At 36.9% G+C, this 21,345-nt stretch overlaps 1 non-coding gene across 1 annotated transcript; it reads left to right on the top strand.

The window, feature by feature from the left end:
* The first annotated feature begins 15,067 nt into the window (after positions 1–15,067).
* Positions 15,068–15,171, top strand: LOC130951663 (small nucleolar RNA R71). The gene has a single exon (XR_009074061.1). It is a non-coding gene; the product is annotated as a small nucleolar RNA R71 (small nucleolar RNA).
* The last annotated feature ends 6,174 nt before the right edge of the window (positions 15,172–21,345 follow it).

The raw sequence follows: 21,345 nt of genomic DNA, 5'->3' as shown, positions 1-21,345 counted from the left end.
TGCGCTCTTTCTCCCCCTTCTTTCTCTCTCTTTCTCTCTCTCCTCCTCTTCTCTCTCTTTTTCTTATCTCTCATTCTCTTCTTTTTTCTCTTTTCTCTCTTCCTCCTTCTCTCTCTTATTTTGGAGAAAAGAGGAAGAGAGATAGAGAAAGTTGAGAGAGAAAGAGAAAAGTGAGAAAGGAAGGAATGAAAGAGAAAAAAGAGAGAGGATGGAGAAGAAAGAGAGAGAAGAGGAGAGAGAAAGAAGGGAAGGAGAGAGAGAGAAATAGGAGAGAGAAAGAAAAAAGGGAAAAAGAAGAAAGAGAAAAAAAGGAAAAGAGAGAAGAGAGAGAGGAGAGAGAAAAACAAAAGGGGAGAGAAAGGGAAAAGAGGGGGGAGAGAGAGAGAGAAGGGGAAAGGGAGGGGGAGCGAGGGAGAGGGGAGAAAAAGAAAAGGGAGGGAGAGGGAGCGAGAGGAAAAGGAGAGAGAGATAGAGAGAGAGAGAGGGAGGAGGGGAAGAAAGAAGAAATGGGGGAGGGAGAGGAAGAAAGAGGGAGGAGAGAGAGGAGGAGGGAGAGGAGAGAGAGAGAGGGGAAGAGAGAAGGGAGGAGAGAGAGAGGAAGGAAGGGGGAGAGAAAAGGAGAGGAGGGAAAGGAGAGAGAGAGAGGGAGAAAGACGAAGAGAGATGGGAGGGGAGAGAGAGGATGGAGAGGAGAGGAAGAGAAAGAAAGGGGAAGAGATAGGGAAAGGAGGGAGAGAGAGAGAGAGAAGGAGAAAGAGGAGGAGAGAGAGAGGAAGAGAGACGAGAAGGGAGAGGGAGAGAGAGAAGGAAAAGAGAGAGAGAAAGGGGAGAGGGAGAGAGAGAAGGAGGGAGACAAAGAGGAGAGAGAGAAAGAGAGAGAGAGAGAGAGAGAGAGAGAGAGAGAGAGAAGGAGAGAGAGAGAGAAAGAGAGAGAGAAGGGAGAGAAGGAAGAAAGGGAGAGAGAGCGGAGGGAGAGAAAGAGGAGAGAGAGAGAGAGGAAGGGGAGAGAGAGTGAAGGGAAAGAGAGAGAAAGGGTATGTAAAAACTAATTTTAGAATTTAAATAAAACCAGTTTTAATTTGGTTTAAAACTAAACTGAACCATAAAAACTGGTTTTTAATAAACTGGTTTTCATAAAAACTATGGTTTCAGTTCAGTTTTTAATTTAAAAAAATTGGTTTATTTAAAACAGTTTCAGTTCAGTTTCAATTCAGTTTAGTGAAACTAGTTCTTTTGCACACCCCTACCTAAAAGGGTCTATGGTCACGGTTTAGGGGTGGCCTAAAGGAATCTATGGTCACGATTTTTTACGGTGACCAAAAAGTATCTATGGTCACGGTTTTTTAAAAAAGGGTGACCACAGAGTACCTTGTCCAAAATGGAATCATTTTTCTTCCTTTTAAAAATTCACATTTTTTACCCAGATGACGTCGTGCAAACACCCTCCCTCCCCCCAACCAAATTCCCTCATCTCCCCAACTTTACCCATTCCCTCGTAAGTTCCCCCCAAATTTCCCAAATCCTTCAGCTCATAAGTTCCTAAGTTATGGTTAAAAAAATAAGAGAACTGGGCAAGCCTTCATTCCTGCCTAGCCACGCACCCTCTTCCTCCCTCTCGTCGTGCAAAACCCAGTCGCTGATCACCAGCTTCGAAGCCCACACTGTCCGTTATCGTCTTGCTCCAACCCGTGAAGCTGGGCATCAGCTCCGCTTTGCCCACCGTCTGTCATTGGCGTCCGTTGGGTCATCCTGGAGCTTATTTCAAAGCCTCAAACTCATCGCTGTTCGTGTCATCATTGTGGAAGCCTCAAAGCTCTCCCTAAATCTGCAAATCGCCAGCTTCACAGGCCTGGTGTACAAAGCCCTCAAAGCTCTTCGTGTCAGCACTCACTCACTCCATTGAGTATTCCAAGTAAGTTTCATTCTTTTCTTTTCTACAAACACTCTGTTGCGTTCTTAATCCATGTTGATATTTTTATCCCTATGTCTGCAAAGAAACCACAAGAATTTAATTAGTTTAGTTTTTACAATTAGTTAAGTTTTTTCAATTTGATCTCATAATTTCAATTCTAACGAGCATTGATCTGCATTCGGAGAGTCCCTTTAGGGTTGCTCTTTAGCTATCTATCATATCCTGTGATTCTAATTGAAAGTGTATTAATACCTATAGGGATACCCTGTAACCGAAGCATAATAAATGGAATGCAAGTTTGACTTTTAACTTTCAACTTTTAAGGCTTGTAATTTGTTCATTTATTAGTTAGGGGCATATGCTTGTAATCTATTGTAGCACTACTGCTGCTGCTTCTATTAATATGTCTAGTTATTTTAGAGGAATATTATGTATGATGCATTCATGCTTGTCTCTCATTACATTCTCCTTTTAAATGCGGCTGATTTTTATAGATTTAGTATATAAGTTTTCTAATTTGCTAATTTAGTACTTCATTCTATTTAGGATTATGTAATTGTTTAATGTTTTCCATGTGAAATGTGTGTCTTGGTATCATCTACTCTATTCTTAGTACTTCAAATGAATGTTATGCTACCCTATTCTTACTGCTTCAAATGAATGCTATGCTACAGATATTTGGTGAAAAAACTTTTGAGAAATATGGGAAAAGTTTAATTTCCTTTACAATCAGGGAATGTCTTCTAGTTTAGGATGCTTTGGGTGGGAGTGATTGAAAAAGTTACTGGTTAATCTGAGGGAATTTGGACATTGTGAGAGTTAAATAATTTGCATCAGTTTGTGGATCATGTATTTTTTATCATCTATAGTAAGTATCTATTTGAATGTTTTGAGTTATAAAATAGAATAAAAGAAAGGAGCTTGCTATCTTCTGCGATGCAGAAGTTGGTCTTGTTATATTCTCCAGCACTGCAAAACTTTATAAATATGCAAACACAAAGTTTCAACTTTGAACCATACTTCATCTAATTCATTTCCATCTTAATTAATAACCTTATATATATATATATATATATATATATATATATATATATATATATATCTGATTTGTATGTGCTTATTGTTATATATATAGTCTTACTAAGTTGATAACTAGTACATGATTTATCATAATAATATTATTGATGATTATGCATGACCAAAATCTTATATATCAATAGCCTTGTTACATTTCTAATTAACAACTTCTAACAAGCTTTATAAGCTTAATAAAGCTAAGCCCTATGCTGTGTTCATCCGAAGACAAAGCTACAGAGAGAAGAGATCTAGTATCTTAATTAACTAGTATTCACACTACTAGAAAACTAGTTATTACAAACGAATATTTCCGACGGATTTTATTCCACTGAAATACAGAAGAAATTTCAGAGGGATTTTTTGTCGGAAAACAAAAAAATGGATTAGCATAAATTACAGACGGAAAAGAGAATCCATCGATAATTCCGTCGAAAAAATTAATTTTTTTCAGTGAAAAATGGTTACAGACGAAAAATCTGTCTGTAATTAAATAGACAAAACGCTGCGTTTTTATTAAATTATTACAGACAGAAAATCCGTCTGTAATTTAAATTTTCCGTCAGAAATATTGAAAACCCTAATTTTATAACCACCCATTTCACACTCCATTCAAACACCATTCTCACTCCTCTTCGCCCTCATCCCTTGAACTCTTCACCCTGCAGCCACCGCAGTCTCTGCCACCACTGCAGCCACGCAGCCCCCGCATCAGCCTCACAGCTCTGCAGCGGCGCAGCCACCGCAGCCCCTACACAAACACAGCCTCCACCGCTACCGTAGAAGATCCGTCGCTGTCGTAGGAAGCTGTGTCGCCGTTGTTTGGAAGCTCGTTGGCCTTCTCCTCTGTCTAAGCGCTCTTCTTCTCTCTCGGTGTTGTTTCTGCCACTGCCCTTCCTCCTCACTTTCATTCACGAGTCATGACCGTTCCTTCACTCCTCCATTGGAAGTAGATCTGAAGAGCCATGAACCGAGGTGTGGCATGTTCCTCCATCATTGAGTTGGTGTTGCGGTTGCCATAACTTTGCGTCGCTTGCTGTCGTCGACAATCACATTGTGCCCCTCCTCCCACACCTCCTCCATACGCCATTTTCCCTTTATTTCTGAGGTAAGATTTGAGATTTTTTTCCTATTTTTTAGTTTTTATTTTTTGTTTTTGTTCTTGGTATTTCTTCTGATGAGTTTTCTTATTGTGTTGTTATTGTTATGTTCAACATTTTTTCTAGCTCAATATGCAAAAAAATCGCCATGGTTCTCTAAGCAAGAAAGGGATGTTAGCACTTTTGGGAGTTTCAACTTTCTTATTCTTGTTTCTGGTGGTCATGTTGCGCTATTGGTTTCTGAAAGCCAAGAAACAAGGTAAGTTAAGAATTCTGCTCAAACTTTTTAATGTGGGCTTCTTCATGCCTACCCTTTAAGTTGTTCAAATTTCATCATGGCATGGAGAAGAACGGATCGCAAGTATTCATTTCGTCTTAGTTTTGAGGACTTTACCAATCTACAAGAATTTGATAGTACGCAAAATTCAGATTTACCATTCTTTGATCTAAGCTCAATAGCTGCTGCAACAGATTATTTCTCCCCTGACAATAAACTTGGTCAAGGTGGATTTGATTCTATATATAAGGTACCCTTTTTTTGCTTCTTAAGTTATACACTTCTTCTTAGTAGATTGAAAATTTTAGGTAGAGCAATTAATAACTACCATGCTGACTCTTACTAATTACTTCAGGGGCTATTAAATAATGGAAAGGAAATTGCATTGCATGAGTGCCTGTAGGTTCTAAGCTTCCTTTAATTTTAATTTGTTTTGTTTTGTTTAACATGAGTGCATTGCATGTTGTTTGGTGACTCATAAACTAAGTTTCTTCCTCCATAACAGAAAGAGTGTTTTGAGGACTAGTCCACCTTAACTTGCATATTTGTGCGGCTGAAGAGTCAAGATTATTTTGATTTCGAATGAAATATCATATAGAGTGTTCTATATGACCTGACAACTGACACAACCCTCTATCTCTAACCTTATTAATTCTAAGTCATTCAATTCAATTCTCTTTTCCTTCTTTTTTATCAAATTAGATTGATTCAATAAGATGGGACGTACATGCATGTCTGTAAAGTGCAAGGATGACTATATACAATTCCTCATTATGCAGATAATTGGTTTAATAATTGGAATTGTTCCTCAATTTCAAAAAGTATTAGTTGATGAAAATGCACCTCTTTTTGTGATTCAAGACTCTTTAGTCATGTTGAACTAATAATTCGGTTATAATCTCTTGTTGGTTTGCAAGGATGCAGCAATTCCAGCAATGACCTTGTTGGTTGGTGCAAATCTTGTTAAGGGTAAGCAATAATAACGTCATTTCATCTCTATTGCAAATAAATGTTATGATATGTATAAACTAAAATAATTCGATGTTTTAATTTTCAGGTTTAGAGGGAGTAAGAAAGCAACTTCCACTTGTTATTGGGATTACTATAGTTAGATTTATTGCCTTGCCAGCAATAGGTATAGGAATTGTTAAAGGTGCTACTCATTATAGCTTGATCCACCATGATCCATTATATCAATTTCTTTTACTACTTCAATTTGCTCTTCCTCCTGCAGTAGCCATGAGTAAGTATGATACTTGAACATTCAAGTCTTGCCATATATATATATATATATATATATATATATATATATATATATACAAAATTATGCATGGCCTTTACTCATTTCTTTTGATTCTTCTTCTGATTCTCTTCAAACCTCAGAATCGTGCTCCATCACCATCATGATGTGAGATCCCTTATTCACACACACTCCACGCAAAATTCATCTTCACATCAACACCGATTGTTCGATTAGGTTCGTTGTCTACTCTTTACGCCACTTTCTCTCTCTTTCTCTCTCCAAAGCTTCATAGATCTGCTTAATTCATCATTTCAACGCACACAACACCGGTTTAAATTTTTATCTTTAATGTATAAGGTCTTTTTGTTTGTTTGTTAATAGTTTCTAAAATCTTACAATGTTAGCTCCTCAATGATATGTAATGAGCATGCTGATAATCCCCTATTTACTAATAATTATGTTGATAATCCTCTATTTGCTGATAATTATGTTGATTTCTTTACTCAATTTTCTCTGAATGCTCGCAGGTTATTGCCGCAATTAGTGCATAGTGGATTGAACTTTTTCATCTATGTTTGGAGGACTTGCTGTTCCTGCTAATAGTTCGCATTTGAGGAAATCTGGGAGCAGAGCTGTTGTGTCTGATCTTGGTAACTGATTTTTTTCTTTTAATAGCATATATGCTACTTTTTTTTCCTTAACTTTTCATTGTGTACATATTTTCTACTTTAGCTTTGGTCCTGTACAACTTACATAGTTTGTTTTAACCAGATGAGCATAAGGTGGAAAATGGTGCTGAGGAGGGTTTCTTGTATTCCGGGGAGGTGAACGATTCCAAGGGTGGCGTGGCACCAATTAGTGCCTCTGGGATAATGCCCTCGCCTATTTTCCTGTGGAGATTCAAGGTTTTTATACCTTGTCATACTTTTGAAGATAATACCATTTATATCATGTATTGGTGACGTCGTTCTCAACAAATTCAAACTTGTTTGACTCACTGATGGAATGCTTACATTTCATTCTTGTGGTTTTACTGTTGTATTTGAATTTGATGCTTTTGAAGATAGAAGAATAATTGTAAATGTGAGCTGCAATTCTGGCTCTATCCCTATTGCATGCCACCTTCTACTGCTTTTCTTCATTCCCTCCACCTCTACCCTCTCTCTGCTCTGGTTCTTTTACTCTTTTATAGATCTGATTGAGATGGATTTCCAGGTATTCTTGTTCCTTGTTTGGGCCTTCATCTGTTGCAAGGTCTGTATCTCCTATTCCACTGAGCTTAATGACTTGTATTGCCACAATCTTATTGGACATTGTGAAATTGCATATTGGATGGGATTCTGTCATGAGAATGAGTGCTGACAAGCGGGATCTATTTATATATGAGGCATTTTTGTATTTTAACCCGCTCCTTCTTGCGGTTAGTTTTCCTCTCTACTAGAGTCTATTTATCCATGAGCATATCTGCATCTGGGTTTGAGAGAATTAAATGATATTTTAATTTGTTATTTGCATCCTTTGTTGTATCAATGTGTTCATCTTATTTTTGCAATGTAGGCTTTAATGGTTTGGCTTTGGGGAATCAACTTATGGTTTTTTTTCTCAGGCTGGTGTCAATTATGCAAGAATATTTGATCTCGATAAAAATTACCTTACTCACAGAGAAATATGGAAGGTAACATCTACCATCACTTTGACCTATGCGGTGTTTTGCAAATGGATTAATTTTTTGCAGTGTTGCAATGGCAATAGAAATGTGAGTGGACTGATTTGGACTGCTGCAGTCATTTCTGTTCCAATATATGGTTTGCTTTGGAATGAATTTGTACTTCCTTTATTATCAGTTCTACTTTTATTATCCCTAGTATAAGTAGAGATAAACATATATACACATATATATATATATGGCAGAATGTTGTCAAGTTTATGCATATGATTTATATATATACACATATATATAGCACTAAAGTCATGGAACAAGTTTCTTGATTTTGAAATTCTCTTTTTGGTTTTGTTTTTCCTATGTTCCTTCCAAGTTTCATCTTTCTATTGATCTGAATTTGAGTAGTGGTTCTTGCAGCAATTCCTCCTACGCACCATTTTATCCACGAAGAGTCTCTCCCACAATCCTCAAACCCTAAAACTCTTCACAAAACTTGGCATCACTCGCTGATGAAACTGAATCTTCATTGGTTGACAAGAGTTTGACTTGTTCCTCCTCAGAATCAAAAGCAGAAAGAGTGATCACTAGTACTTCATGTTCGAAGAGGACCCCGAATCTGGTTAGAACTGGAAACAAATCCCTGAGTACTCCCAAAATCCTTAAACCACAAAAATCTGCAAAATGTTTGAAACCACCACCCTATTTAATAAACTTAGCTGCAGTACTTTTACTTGCACAGGTTGTTAGAAGTAGTGAAGAGAGCATTGTATCTTCAGTTGCACAGGCTGTGTTATCTGAAAGGGAAATTGAAGCTATAGTTGGCAGTTTGGGAGCATAATGGGCAGAGGAGAGGGTTGCTGCGGTTGAGATCTTGTTAAAATGCATGCAAGAAGATGGTACTTGCAGGAATATCATTGTTGATAAGGCACAATTATCTACCTTTTTGGAAAGCCTTGTTGGTGCAACTGAGGGAGAACTTTTCAAGATAGTTAAATTTTTATTTGAGTTGGTAAAACTGAATAGGTAAGTTTACATTTTACAAACATGAATTAAGTTATATTGTTTATGATTGGGGTTTGATTCTCTCGTATATGGTTCTGTCCAGGAGAACATTCAATGAACAAATCCTTCACATTATAAAGGAAGAAGGTCCTTTAAGCACAATGCACACTGTTTGAATCAATAGACACAATAATGATGAATGGTTTTTGTACAGATGAAGTTTCAATTTTAGAACCTAATTAAGCAACTTTATTGTATATTTTGACTTAATTAGAGGACAATAGTTGATGTATTGGTGGACAAAATTTTGATCACATCAATGTAGTACTCTTTGTTATTGTATAGAATCATTATTATGGCTCTTGGCTATGTGTGGACACAACTCCGTTCAACTTAACCAGCAAGTGTACTGGGTCATCCAAGTAATACCTTACGTGAGTAAGGGTCGATCCCACAGAGATTGTTGGTATGAAGCAAGCTATGGTCACCTTGTAAATCTCAGTTAGGCAGATTAAATGGTTATGGGTTTCGAAAATTAATAATAAATAGAAAATAAAAAGGGATAGAAATACTTATGTAAATCAATAGTGGGAATTTCATATAGGCGTGTGGAGATGCTAGAATCCTTTCGAATCTCTACTTTCTTATTGCTTTCATCCAATCCTTCTTACTCCTTTCCATGGCAAGCTGTATGTAGGGCATCACCATCATCAATGGCTACTTTTAATCCTCTCGGGAAAATGGTCCTATGCGCTGTCACTGCACGGCTAATCGTCTGGAGGCATCACCCTTGTTGATAGCTACATCCCATCCTCTCAGTGAAAATGGTCCAAATGCTCTGTCACAGCACGGCTAATCATCTGTCGGTTCTCAATCAGGTTGGAGTAGAATCCCTTGATTCTTTTGCGTTTGTCATCACGCCCAGCCTTCAGGAGTTTGAAGCTCGTCACAGTCATTCAATACCGGAATCCTACTCGGAATACCACAGACAAGGTTAGACTTTCTGGATTCCCGGGATCCTACTCGGAATACCACAGACAAGGTTAGACTTTTCGGATCCCCATGAATGCCGCCATATATCTAGCTTATACCACGAAGATTTTGATGGGGAATCTAAGAGATATGCGCCCGGCCTAAGGTAGAACGGAAGTGGTTGTCAGTCACGCGCATTCATAGGTGAGAATGATGATGAGTGTCACGGATCATCACATTCATCAAAGTGTTGTGCAACGTATATCTTGGAATAAGAATAAAAGAGAATTGAATAGAAAGTAATAGTAATTGTATTGAAACTTGAGGTACAGCAGAGCTCCACACCCTTAATCTATGGTGTGCAGAAACTCCACTGTTGAAAATACATAAGTGAAAGGTTCAGGCATGGCCGAATGGCCAGCCCCCTCAATGATCAAAAGACCGAATGATCAAAGACTAAACAGTCAAAAGATTAAACTGTCAAAAGATGTCTAATACAATAGTAAATTATCCTATTTATACTAGACTAGCAACTAGGGTTTACATGAGTAAGTGATTGATGCATAAATCCACTTTCGGGGCCCACTTGGTGTATGCTTGGGCTAAGCTTGATCTATCCACGAGCTGAGGCTTCTCTTGGAGTTGAACTCCAAGTTATAACGTGTTTTGGGCGTTCAACTCCGGATCATGACGTGTTTTTGGCGTTTAACTCCAGACAGCAGCATGTACTTGGCGTTCAACGCCAATTTACGTCTTTAATTTCCAAATAAAGTATGGACTATTATATATTGCTGGAAAGCTCTGGATGTCTACTTTTCAACACCGTTAAGAGCGCGCCATTTGGACTTCTGTAGCTCCAGAAAATCCATTTCGAGTGCAGGGAGGTCAGATTCCAACAGCATCAGCAGTCCTTTTGTCAGCCTTTTTTAGAGTTTTGCTCAAGTCCCTCAATTTCAGCCAGAAATTACCTGAAATCACAGAAAAACACACAAACTCATAGTAAAGTCCATAAATGTGAATTTAACATAAAAACTAATGAAAACATCCCTAAAAGTAGCTTGAACTTACTAAAAACTACCTAAAAACAATGCCAAAAAGCGTATAAATTATCCGCTCATCACAACACCAAACTTAAATTGTTGCTTGTCCCCAAGCAACTGAAAATCAAATAGGATAAAAAGAAGAGAATATACTATAAATTCCAAAATATCAATGAATATTAATTCTAATTAGATGAGCGGGACTTGTAGCTTTTTGCTTCTGAATAGTTTTGGCATCTCACCTTTTTCCTTTGAAGTTTAGAGTGATTGGCGTCTCTAGGAACTCAGAGTTTATATAGTGTTATTGACTTTCCTAGTTAAGCATGTTGATTCTTGAACACAGCTACTTATGAGTCTTGGCCGTGGCCCTAAGCACTTTGTTTTCCAGTATTACCACCGGATACATAAATGCCACAGACACATAACTAGGTGAACCTTTTCAGATTATGACTCAGCTTTGCTAGAGTCCCCAGTTAGTGGTGTCCAGAGCTCTTAAGCACACTCTTTCTGCTTGCTTTTTTCTTTTTCTTTCTATATATATTTTTTTTCGCAAGCTTTTGCTATTCACTGCTTTTTCTTGCTTCAAGAATCAATTTCCTGATTTTTCAGATTGTCAATAACATTTTTCCTTGTTCATCATTCTTTCAAGAGCCAACAATTTTAACATTCATAAACAACAAGATAAAAAATATGCACTGTTCAAGCATTCATTCAGAAAACAAAAAGTATTGTCACCACATCAATATAATTAAATTAAATTCAAGGACAACTTTCGAAATTCATGTATTTCTTGTTCTTTTGAATTAAAACATTTTTTCATTTAAGAGAGGTGAAGGATTAATGGAATTATTCATAACTTTAAGACATAGTTATTACATACTAATGATCATGAAGTAGAGATACAAAACATAGATAAACACAACATAAAAACCGAAAAGCAGAAAGAAATAAGAACAAGGAATGAATCCACCTTAGTGGCGTCTTCTTCTTGAAGGACCAACAATGTCCTTAAGCTCTTCTATGTCCCTTCCTTGCCTTTGTTGCTCCTCCCTCATTGCTCTTTGATCTTCTTTTATTTCATGGAGAATGATGGAGTGCTCATGATGTTCCACCCTTAATTGTTCAACATTGTGGCTCAAATCTTCTAAGGAAGTGTTGAGTTGTTCCCAATAGTTGTTGGGAGGAAAGTGCATCCCTTGAGGCATCTCAGGGATTTCTTGATGATGAGCTTCCTCATGCATCTCTTGAGAACCATGAAGGGTCTCTCTTGCTTGCTCCATCCTCTTCTTGGTGATGGGCTTATCCTCTTCAATGAGGATGTCTCCTTCTATGATAACTCCAGCTGAGTAACATAGATGGCAAATAAGGTGAGGAAAAGCTAGCCTTGCCGTGTTGGAGGGCTTGTCGGCTATTTTGTAGATTTCATTGGAGATGACCTCATGAATTTCTACTTCCTTTCCAATCATGATGCTATGAATCATGATGGCCCGATCCACAGTAACTTCAGATCGGTTGCTAGTGGGAATGATGGAGCGTTGAATGAACTCCAACCATCTTCTAGCCACAGGCTTGAGGTTCAGTCTTCTTAGTTGGACTGGCTTGCCTTTGGAGTCTCTCTTCCATTGAGCTCCTTCCACACATATGTCCATAAGGACTTGGTCCAACCTTTGATTAAAGTTGACCCTTCTAGTGTAGGGGCGTGCATCTTCTTGCATCATGGGCAAGTGGAACGCCAATCTCACATTCTCCGGACTAAAATCTAAGTATTTCCCCCGAACCATTGTGAGATAATTCTTTGGACTCGGGTTCATACTTTGATCATGGTTCCTAGTGATCCATGCATTGGCATAGAACTCTTGAAACATTAAGATTCCGACTCGTTGCATGGGGTTGGTTAGGACTTCCCAACCTCTTCTTCGGATCTCATGTCGGATCTCCGGATACTCATTTTTCTTGAGCTTGAAAGGGACCTCAGGGATCACCTTCTTCTTTGCCACAACATCATAGAAGTGGTCTTGATGGCTTTTGGAGATGAATCTTTCCATCTCCCATGACTCGGAGGTGGAAGCTTTTGTCTTCCCTTTTCCTTTTCTAGAGGATTCTCCGGCCTTAGGTGACATTGATGGTAATGGAAAAACAAAAAGCTTATGCTTTTACCACACCAAACTTAGAATATTGCTCGCCCTCGAGCAAGAGAAGAAAGAAGAGAAGAAGAAGAAGAAGAAAATATGGAGGAGAAGGGTGAATGTGTATTCGGCCAAGGGGGAGAAGAGAGGGTTGTGTTGCGTGAAAATGAAGTGGGATGGAGGAGTTTATATAGGGAAAGGGGAGAGTGAAGATTCAGCTATATAGGGTGGGATTGGGTGGGAAAGAAAATTTGAATTTGGAAGGTAGGTGGGGTTTATGGGGAAGAGTGGATGGAGGTGATTGGTGAAGGGTTTTGGGAAGGATTGTTTATTGGGAAGAGTAAAATAGGATTAGGAGGTAAGGTGGGAATATGTTAGGTGGGGATCCTGTGGGGTCCACAGATCCTGAGGTGATCCTGTGGGGTCCACAGATCCTGAGGTGTCAAGGAATTCCATCCCTGCACCAAATAGGCATGTAAAATGCCATTGCACACCATTCTGGCATTTAAACGCCGAGTGATGCACATTTTGGGCATTCAACGCCCATATGTAACATGTTTCTGGCGTTGAACGCCAGTTTCATGCGTGTTACTGGCGTTCAGTGCCAGCTTTTCCTCTAGGTACATTCCTGGCGTTCAAACGCCAGGATGTTGCTTGTTTCTGGTGTTCAGCGCCAGATTCATGCTCTGTTCTTGCGTTGAACGCCAGCCAGATGCTTCTTACTGGCGTTGAACGCCAGTTTGTGCTTCCTCTAGGGTGTGATTTTTCTTCTGCTGTTTTTGATTCTGTTTTTAATTTTTATATTTTTTTCGTGACTCCACATGATCATGTACCTAATAAAACACAAAATAACAATAGAATAAAATAAAAAAAATAAAAAATAAAAATTAGATAAATAAAATTGGGTTGCCTCCCAACAAGCGCTTCTTTAATGTCAATAGCTTGACAGTGGGCTCTCATGGAGCCACAAGGTGATCAGGTCAATGTTGTATAGTCTCAACACCAAACTTAGAGTTTGGATATAGGGTCTTAACACCAAACTTAGAGTTTGGTTGTGGCCTCCTAACACCAAACTTAGAGTTTGACTGTGGGGGCTCTTCTTGACTCTGAACTGAGAGAAGCTCTTCATGCTTACTCTCTTTTGTCACAGAGGGATGGCCATGTGCCTTAAACACAAGGTAGTCCCCATTCAATTGAAGGACTAATTCACCTATGTTGACATCTATCACAGCTCCTGCTGTAGCTAGGAAAGGTCTTCCAAGGATGATACATTCATCCTCTTCCTTCCTAGTGTCTAAGATTATGAAATCAGCAGGGATGTAAAGGCCTTAAACCTTTACTAACACATCCTCTACTATTCCATAAGCTTGTCTTAAGGACTTGTCTGCCAATTATAATGAGAACAAGGCAGGTTGTACCTCAATGATCCCCAGCTTCTCCATTGCAGAGAGTGGCATAAGATTTATCCCTGACCCCAGATCACATAGAGCTTTTTCAAAGGTTATGGTGCCTATGGTACAAGGTATCAAAAACTTGCCAGGATCTTGTTTCTTTTGAGGTAAAATTTGCTGAATCCAGGTATCCAGTTCACTAATGAGCAAGGGAGGTTCACTTTCCCAAGTCTCATTACCAAACAACTTGGCATTCAGCTTCATGATAGCTCCTAAATATTGAGCAACTTGCTCTCCAGTCACATCTTCATCCTCTTTAGAGGAAGAATAGTCTTCAAAGCTCATGAATGGCAGAAGGAGATTTAATGGAATCTCTATGGTCTCTATATGAGCCTCAGATTCCTTTGGATCCTTAATAGGAAACACTTTCTTGCTTGAGGGACGTCCCAGGAGGTCTTCCTCACTAGGATTTTCGTCCTCCTCCTCCCTTGTGCATTCGGCCATATTGATTATATCAATGGCCTTGCACTCTCCTTTTGGATTCTCTTCTGTATTGCTTGGGAGAATACTGGGAGGAGTTTCAATGACTTTCTTACTCAGCTGGCCCACTTGTGCCTCCAGATTTCTGATGGAGGATCTTGTTTCACTCATGAAACTGAAAGTGGCCTTTGACAGATCAGAGACTAGATTGGCTAAATTATAAGTGTTTTGTTCAGAATTCTCTGGCTGTTGCTGAGAAGATGATGGAAAAGGCTTCCTATTGCTCAGCCTGTTGCGTCCACCATTGTTAAAGCCTTGTTGAGGCTTTTGTTGATCCTTCCATGAGAAATTTGGATAATTTCTCCATGATGAGTTATAGGTGTTTTCATAAGGTTCACCCATGTAATTAACCTCTGCCATGGCAGGGTTCTCAGGATCATAAGCTTCTTCAGAAGCTGCCTCTTTAGTACTGTTGGATGCATGTTGCCATCCATTCAGATTTTGAGAGATCATGTTGACCTGTTGAGTCAACACTTTGTTCTGAGCCAATATGGCATTCAGAGCGTCAATTTCAAGAACTTCTTTCTTCTGAGGTATCCCATTATTCACGAAATTCCTCTCAGAAGTGTACATGAATTGGTTGTTTGCAACCATGTCAATGAGTTCTTGAGCCTCTTCAGGCGTTTTCTTTAGGTGAATAGATCCACCTGCAGAATGGTCCAATGACATTTTCGAAAATTCAGATAGACCATAATAGAATATATCTAATATGGTCCATTCTGAAAACATGTCAGATGGACATTTTTTGGTCAGCTGCTTGTATCTTTCCCAAGCTTCATAGAGGGATTCACCATCTTTTTGTTTGAAGGTTTGAACATCCACTCTCAGCTTGCTCAACTTTTGAGGAGGAAAGAATTTATCCAAGAAGGCAGTGACCAGCTTATTCCAGGAGTCCAGGCTATCCTTGGGTTGTGAATCCAACCATATTCTAGCTCTGTCTCTTACAGCAAAAGGGAAAAGCATGAGTCTGTAGACTTCAGGATCAACTCCATTCATCTTTACAGTCTCACAGATCTGCAAGAACTCAGTTAAAAACTGGTAAGGATCTTCAGATGGAAGTCCATAAAACTTACAGTTCTGTTGCATTAAAGCAACTAGTTGAGGCTTAAGCTCAAAATTATTGGCTCCAATGGCAGGAATGGAGATGCTTCTTCCATCAAATTTGGACGTTGGCTTTGTGAAGTTACCAAGCATTCTCCTTGCATCATTATTATTTTCGGCTGCCATCTCCTTCTCTTGCTCTAATATTTCTAAAAGATTACCTTTAGATTGTTGTAACTTAGCTTCTCTTAATTTTCTCTTCAGAGTCCTTTCAGGTTCTGGATCAATTTCAATAAGAGTGCCTTTTTCCTTGTTCCTGCTCATATGAAAGAGAAGAAAACAAGAAAAGAAGAGGAATCCTCTATGTCATAGTATAGAGATTCCTTTATGTTAGTAGAAAAAGAAAGGGAAGAAGAATGAAGAAGAGTGGGTTCGGATTTTTTAGATGAAGAGAGATGAAGAGAAGTGTTAGTAATTAAATAATTAAATAGAAGAAGAGAAGAGGAAGAGAATTCGAAAATAATTTTTTTAAAAAGGGTTAGTGATTTTCGAAAATTAGAGATAAGATGTAATTAAAATTAAAACATGAAACAATTAGTTAATTAAAAAGAATTTTTGAAAAAAGGGTGAGATATTTTCGAAAATTAGAGAGGAAAGAGTAGTTAGGTGGTTTTGAAAAAGATAAGAAACAAACAAAAAGTTAATTAGTTAGTTGAAAAAGATTTTAAATTAAAATTTGAAAAGATAAGATAAAAAGATAAGATTTTTAAGAAAAAGATATTTTGAAAAACATTTAATTTTAAAATTAAAATTAATTACTTAACTAACAAGTAATTACAAGATATGATTCTAGAATTTAAAGATTGAACCTTTCTTAACAAGAAAGTAACAAACTTCAAATTTTTGAATCAATCACATCAATTGTTAGCTAATTTTCGAAAATTTGATATAAAGATAAGAAAAAAATTTTGAAATTATTTTGAAAAAGATTTTTGAAATTTTCGAAAAATAGAAAAAAAATGAAAAAGATATGATTTTTGAAAAAGATTTTGAAAAGATAAGATTTTTAAATTTGAAAATTTTGAGAGAAAAAAGGAAAATATATTTTTTTATTTTTGAAATTTTAAAGATGAGAGAGAAAAACACAAATATGACCCAAAACATAAAAATTTTGGATCAAAACACATGATGCATGCAAGAACACTATGAATGTCAAGATGAACACCAAGAACACTTTGAAGATCATGATGAACATCAAGAACATATTTTTGAAAAATTTTTTATGCAAAGAAAACATGCAAGACACCAAACTTAGAAATCTTTAATGCATGGACTCTAACAAACAAAAAATGCATATGAAAAACAACATAAGACACAAAACAAGAAAACATCAAGATCAAACAAGAAGACTTGTCAAGAACAACTTGAAGATCATGAAGAACACTATGAATGCATGGAATTTTCGAAAAATGCAAGAAAAATTTTTAAAGCATGCAATTGACACAAAAGTTAAAAATTGACTCAAGACTCAAACAAGAAACACTAAATATTTTTTATTTTTATGATTTTATGATTTTTTTTGGATTTTTATTAATTTTTTTTTTCGAAAATAAAGTTTGGAAAAACGAAAAAGAAAAGAAAAATTTTGAAAAAGATTTTTGAAAAGAAAATTACCTAATCTGAGCAACAAGATGAACCGTCAGTTGTCCATACTCGAACAATCCCCGGCAACGGCGCCAAAAACTTGGTGGACGAAATTGTGATCACATCAATGTAGTACTCTTTGTTATTGTATGGAATCATTATTATGGCTCTTGGCTATGTGTGGACACAACTCCGTTCAACTTAACCAGTAAGTGTACTGGGTCATCCAAGTAATACCTTACGTGAGTAAGGGTCGATCCCACAGAGATTGTCGGTATGAAGCAAGCTATGGTCACCTTGTAAATCTCAGTTAGGCAGATTAAATGGTTATGGGTTTCGAAAATTAATAATAAATAGAAAATAAAAAGGGATAGAAATACTTACGTAAATCAATAGTGGGAATTTCAGATAGGCGTGTGGAGATGCTAGAATCCTTTCGAATCTCTACTTTCTTATTGCTTTCATCCAATCCTTCTTACTCCTTTCCATGGCAAGCTGTATGTAGGGCATCACCATCATCAATGGCTACTTTTAATCCTCTCGGGAAAATGGTCCTATGCGCTGTCACTGCACGGCTAATCGTCTAGAGGCATCACCCTTGTTGATAGCTACATCCCATCCTCTCAGTGAAAATGGTCCAAATGTTCTGTCACAGCATGGCTAATCATCTGTCGGTTCTCAATCAGGTTGGAGTAGAATCCCTTGATTCTTTTGCGTTTGTCATCACGCCCAGCCTTCAGGAGTTTGAAGCTCGTCACAGTCATTCAATACCGGAATCCTACTCGGAATACCATAGACAAGGTTAGACTTTCTGGATTCCCGGGATCCTACTCGGAATACCACAGACAAGGTTAGACTTTCCAGATCCCCATGAATGCTGCCATCTATCTAGCTTATACCACGAAGATTCTGTTGGGGAATCTAAGAGATATGCGCCCGGCCTAAGGTAGAACAGAAGTGGTTGTCAGTCACGCGCGTTCATAGGTGAGAATGATGATGAGTGTCACGGATCATCACATTCATCAAAGTGTTGTGCAACGTATATCTTGGAATAAGAATAAAAGAGAATTGAATAGAAAGTAATAGTAATTGTATTGAAACTTGAGGTACAGCAGAGCTCCACACCCTTAATCTATGGTGTGCAGAAACTCCACCGTTGAAAATACATAAGTGAAAGGTTCAGGCATGGCCGAATGGCCAGCCCCCTCAATAATCAAAAGACCGAATGATCAAAGACTAAACAGTCAAAAGATTAAACTGTCAAAAGATGTCTAATACAATAGTAAATTATCCTATTTATACTAGACTAGCTACTAGGGTTTACATGAGTAAGTGATTGATGCATAAATCCACTTCCGGAGCCCACTTGGTGTATGCTTGGGCTGAGCTTGATCTATCCACGAGCTGAGGCTTCTCTTGGAGTTGAACTCCAAGTTATAACGTGTTTTAGGTGTTCAACTCCGGATCATGACGTGTTTCTGGCGTTTAACTCCAGACAACAGCATGTACTTGGCGTTCAACGCCAATTTACGTCGTTAATTTCCGAATAAAGTATAGACTATTATATATTACTGGAAAGCTCTGGATGTCTACTTTTCAATATAAAGTATAGACTATTATATAAAAAAATTCTATTTTACCTTACTGACGGATTTACAGACGGATTTTCTGTCTGTAATCAGAGGGTGAGATGATTTTCCAAAGTTCAAATTATAGACAGAAAATTTGTCTGAAAATCCGTCTATAATTATAGACGAAAAATCCGTCTGAAAATACATCTGTAATTACAGACGGAAAATTTGTCTGAAAATCCGTCTGTAATTACAGACGGAAAATCCATCGGTAACTAGTAAAAATCTATCGGTAATTTTCCGACGGAAAAAAAATCCGTCGGTAAATAATTTCCGACGGGACTTTTACAGAGGGACAAAATCCGTCGGTAATTTTGTCGGTAACCAAAATTCCGTCTATAATAAACACTAAATTCATCTGTAAATCTGTCTGTATTAATCCATTTTCTAGTTGTGTCATCAGATACTCATTTTCTTTAATCAATAGTCTTAAATTTGACTTTTGAGAATGAAAAAATAGAGGTTAAAAGAACTAGCTATATCCCTTATTATAGGATCTTAAATACTCTAATAAAATTGTCTTTTCATATATAAATATGTTTTGAAACAGATAGCTTCTTTCATTTTACTTTTCATGCATTATTGTTGCCTTCCATCTTAAGTATATGTGGTTTATTCTATAATGATGATATACATAATTTGTTCAAAGAAAAAATATATTCATATATAGTGTTTGGGGTATAGACCTTTTTTTATCCTGCTCATATATAAGCTAAGGAGCAAGGATATCTCAACATATTAGCTATCAATTGTTATAGTAAGATTATTTATATACTTCGATTTTGTTAACATAATAATTTCAGATTATTTAAGGATTTTTGTATCTATTTTCTTTGATTTTTCAAATAGGTCTATGTTTCCCAAGATATTTTCTAATTATTGATATGTAAAATCTTCAATTGTTAAATTGCATATATTTTCCAGAACATACTTGATTATGCCTCATTTTAAGACTGATTATTTTCAGGAAGTTTAAAATAGAAATTATCTTGTATTTTATATTAATTCAGGATTAATATTTATTAATTGATTATTTTGTTTACCTACTCTTGAATGTTCTTTACCTTTCTTTGATTTTTTTGTTTTGTTTTGAATACAGGATTATTTTTTTGGATTGATAAAGACAAAAGGAGTTGACTAGTTGTTGTGGCACAGTGTATAACAACTTCAAATGGCATCTCAAAATAAAGGAACTAAGTAGTAAGTTTATATCATTCTTGTCATATAAAATAATTTGATATTCTATTTTTTTAGGTAGTAAGTGTGTATATGGTAGCTAAATTGTCACTATAATTGATTCATTAGATCATATTAAGTAAGTTCAGATATTTGCATTATTAGGTTTAATCATGTTTTGTCAAAAGATTGGATGGATTCACCAAGATTTAAGAACGAGTACATAGACGGTGTAAATAGTTTTTTAGAGTTTGCCTTCGTATTAATAATGGAAACGAGTTTTTTTTTATTACTTATTTATTTTGACCAATGAAGAAACTCAATGAGTTACTACAGCAAGTATAACTTGTAAAGTTCCAAAAGCAAGAAACTAAATAAGCATAGTTTATCTTATAGCCTTAGTTTGCTGCATATGTACTGCATCATGAAATGTATTTTTACTCTATTCTAACATGTTTATTTATTTTGCTAGCAGGAAGACATGATGTGATAAAGAAAATATGTTCCATACATATATGACATGGGATGAGTCTTACAATGACCTTAGTTTTGTAAATGTAATATTTTGATGTGTTCTGTATTTTTTGAGGTATTACATGTAATTGGATAAATTACACTTTATTTTGATTTGTGTTGTTTAGAGTAAAAATTAAACATATATATCTTATAATAAAATTTTTATGATTTAGATTTATTGAGTTTCTTATTTTTAGATTTATTTTACGATTATCATTATTTTGGGATGTAATTATAATTTAAAAAAAATTAAATCCCATAAACAACAACAGCCTATAGTCACCGTTTTTAAATAGGGTGACCATAGATAACCTATGGTCACGGTTTTTTACCGTGACCATAGATAAAGCTATGGTCACGGTTTTAAGGAGTGGTGACCATAGATAACCTATGGTCACGGTTTTTTACCGTGACCATAGATAAGGCTATAGTCATGGTTTTGAGGTGGGGTGACCATAGAGGCTATGGCCACGGCAAAAACCGTGACCATAGATAAGGCTATGATCACGGTTTTGAGGAGGAGTGACCATAGATAAGGCTATGGTCACGGTTTTAAAGAGGGGTGACCATAGAGGCTACCATAGATAAGGCTATGGTCACGGTAAAAAAACGTGGCCTAAAGTGTCAGATTTTGAAAATTGAAACCGTGACCATAGATCAAAAAACCGTGACCATAGACCTATGGCCACGAGAGAATAGGCTACGGTAAAAAACCATGACCATAGGTCCAAAACTGTGACCATAGATCTATGTTCACCCTTTTACTAGCTATGATCACAGTTTTTTACCGTGACCATAGGCCTCTTTTTTTGTAGTGCACTAAATTCTGGTTACCACTCCTATCCTTAATTTCTAAGTCAAATTCTTGCAGCAACAGTATCCAACGTATTAACCTTGGTATGGACTCTTTTTTAGCTAATAAATATTTTAAAGCTGCATGGTCTGAGTACACTACTACCTTAGTACCAAGTAAATAGGCTCGGAATTTATCCAGAGC

Source organism: Arachis stenosperma, chromosome 1 (genome assembly GCF_014773155.1).
Source record: "Arachis stenosperma cultivar V10309 chromosome 1, arast.V10309.gnm1.PFL2, whole genome shotgun sequence".
In the NCBI taxonomy this organism is placed as follows: domain Eukaryota; kingdom Viridiplantae; phylum Streptophyta; class Magnoliopsida; order Fabales; family Fabaceae; genus Arachis; species Arachis stenosperma.
Note: the sequence above shows the minus strand (reverse complement) of the source record. Positions and strands in the feature narration are given on the sequence as shown.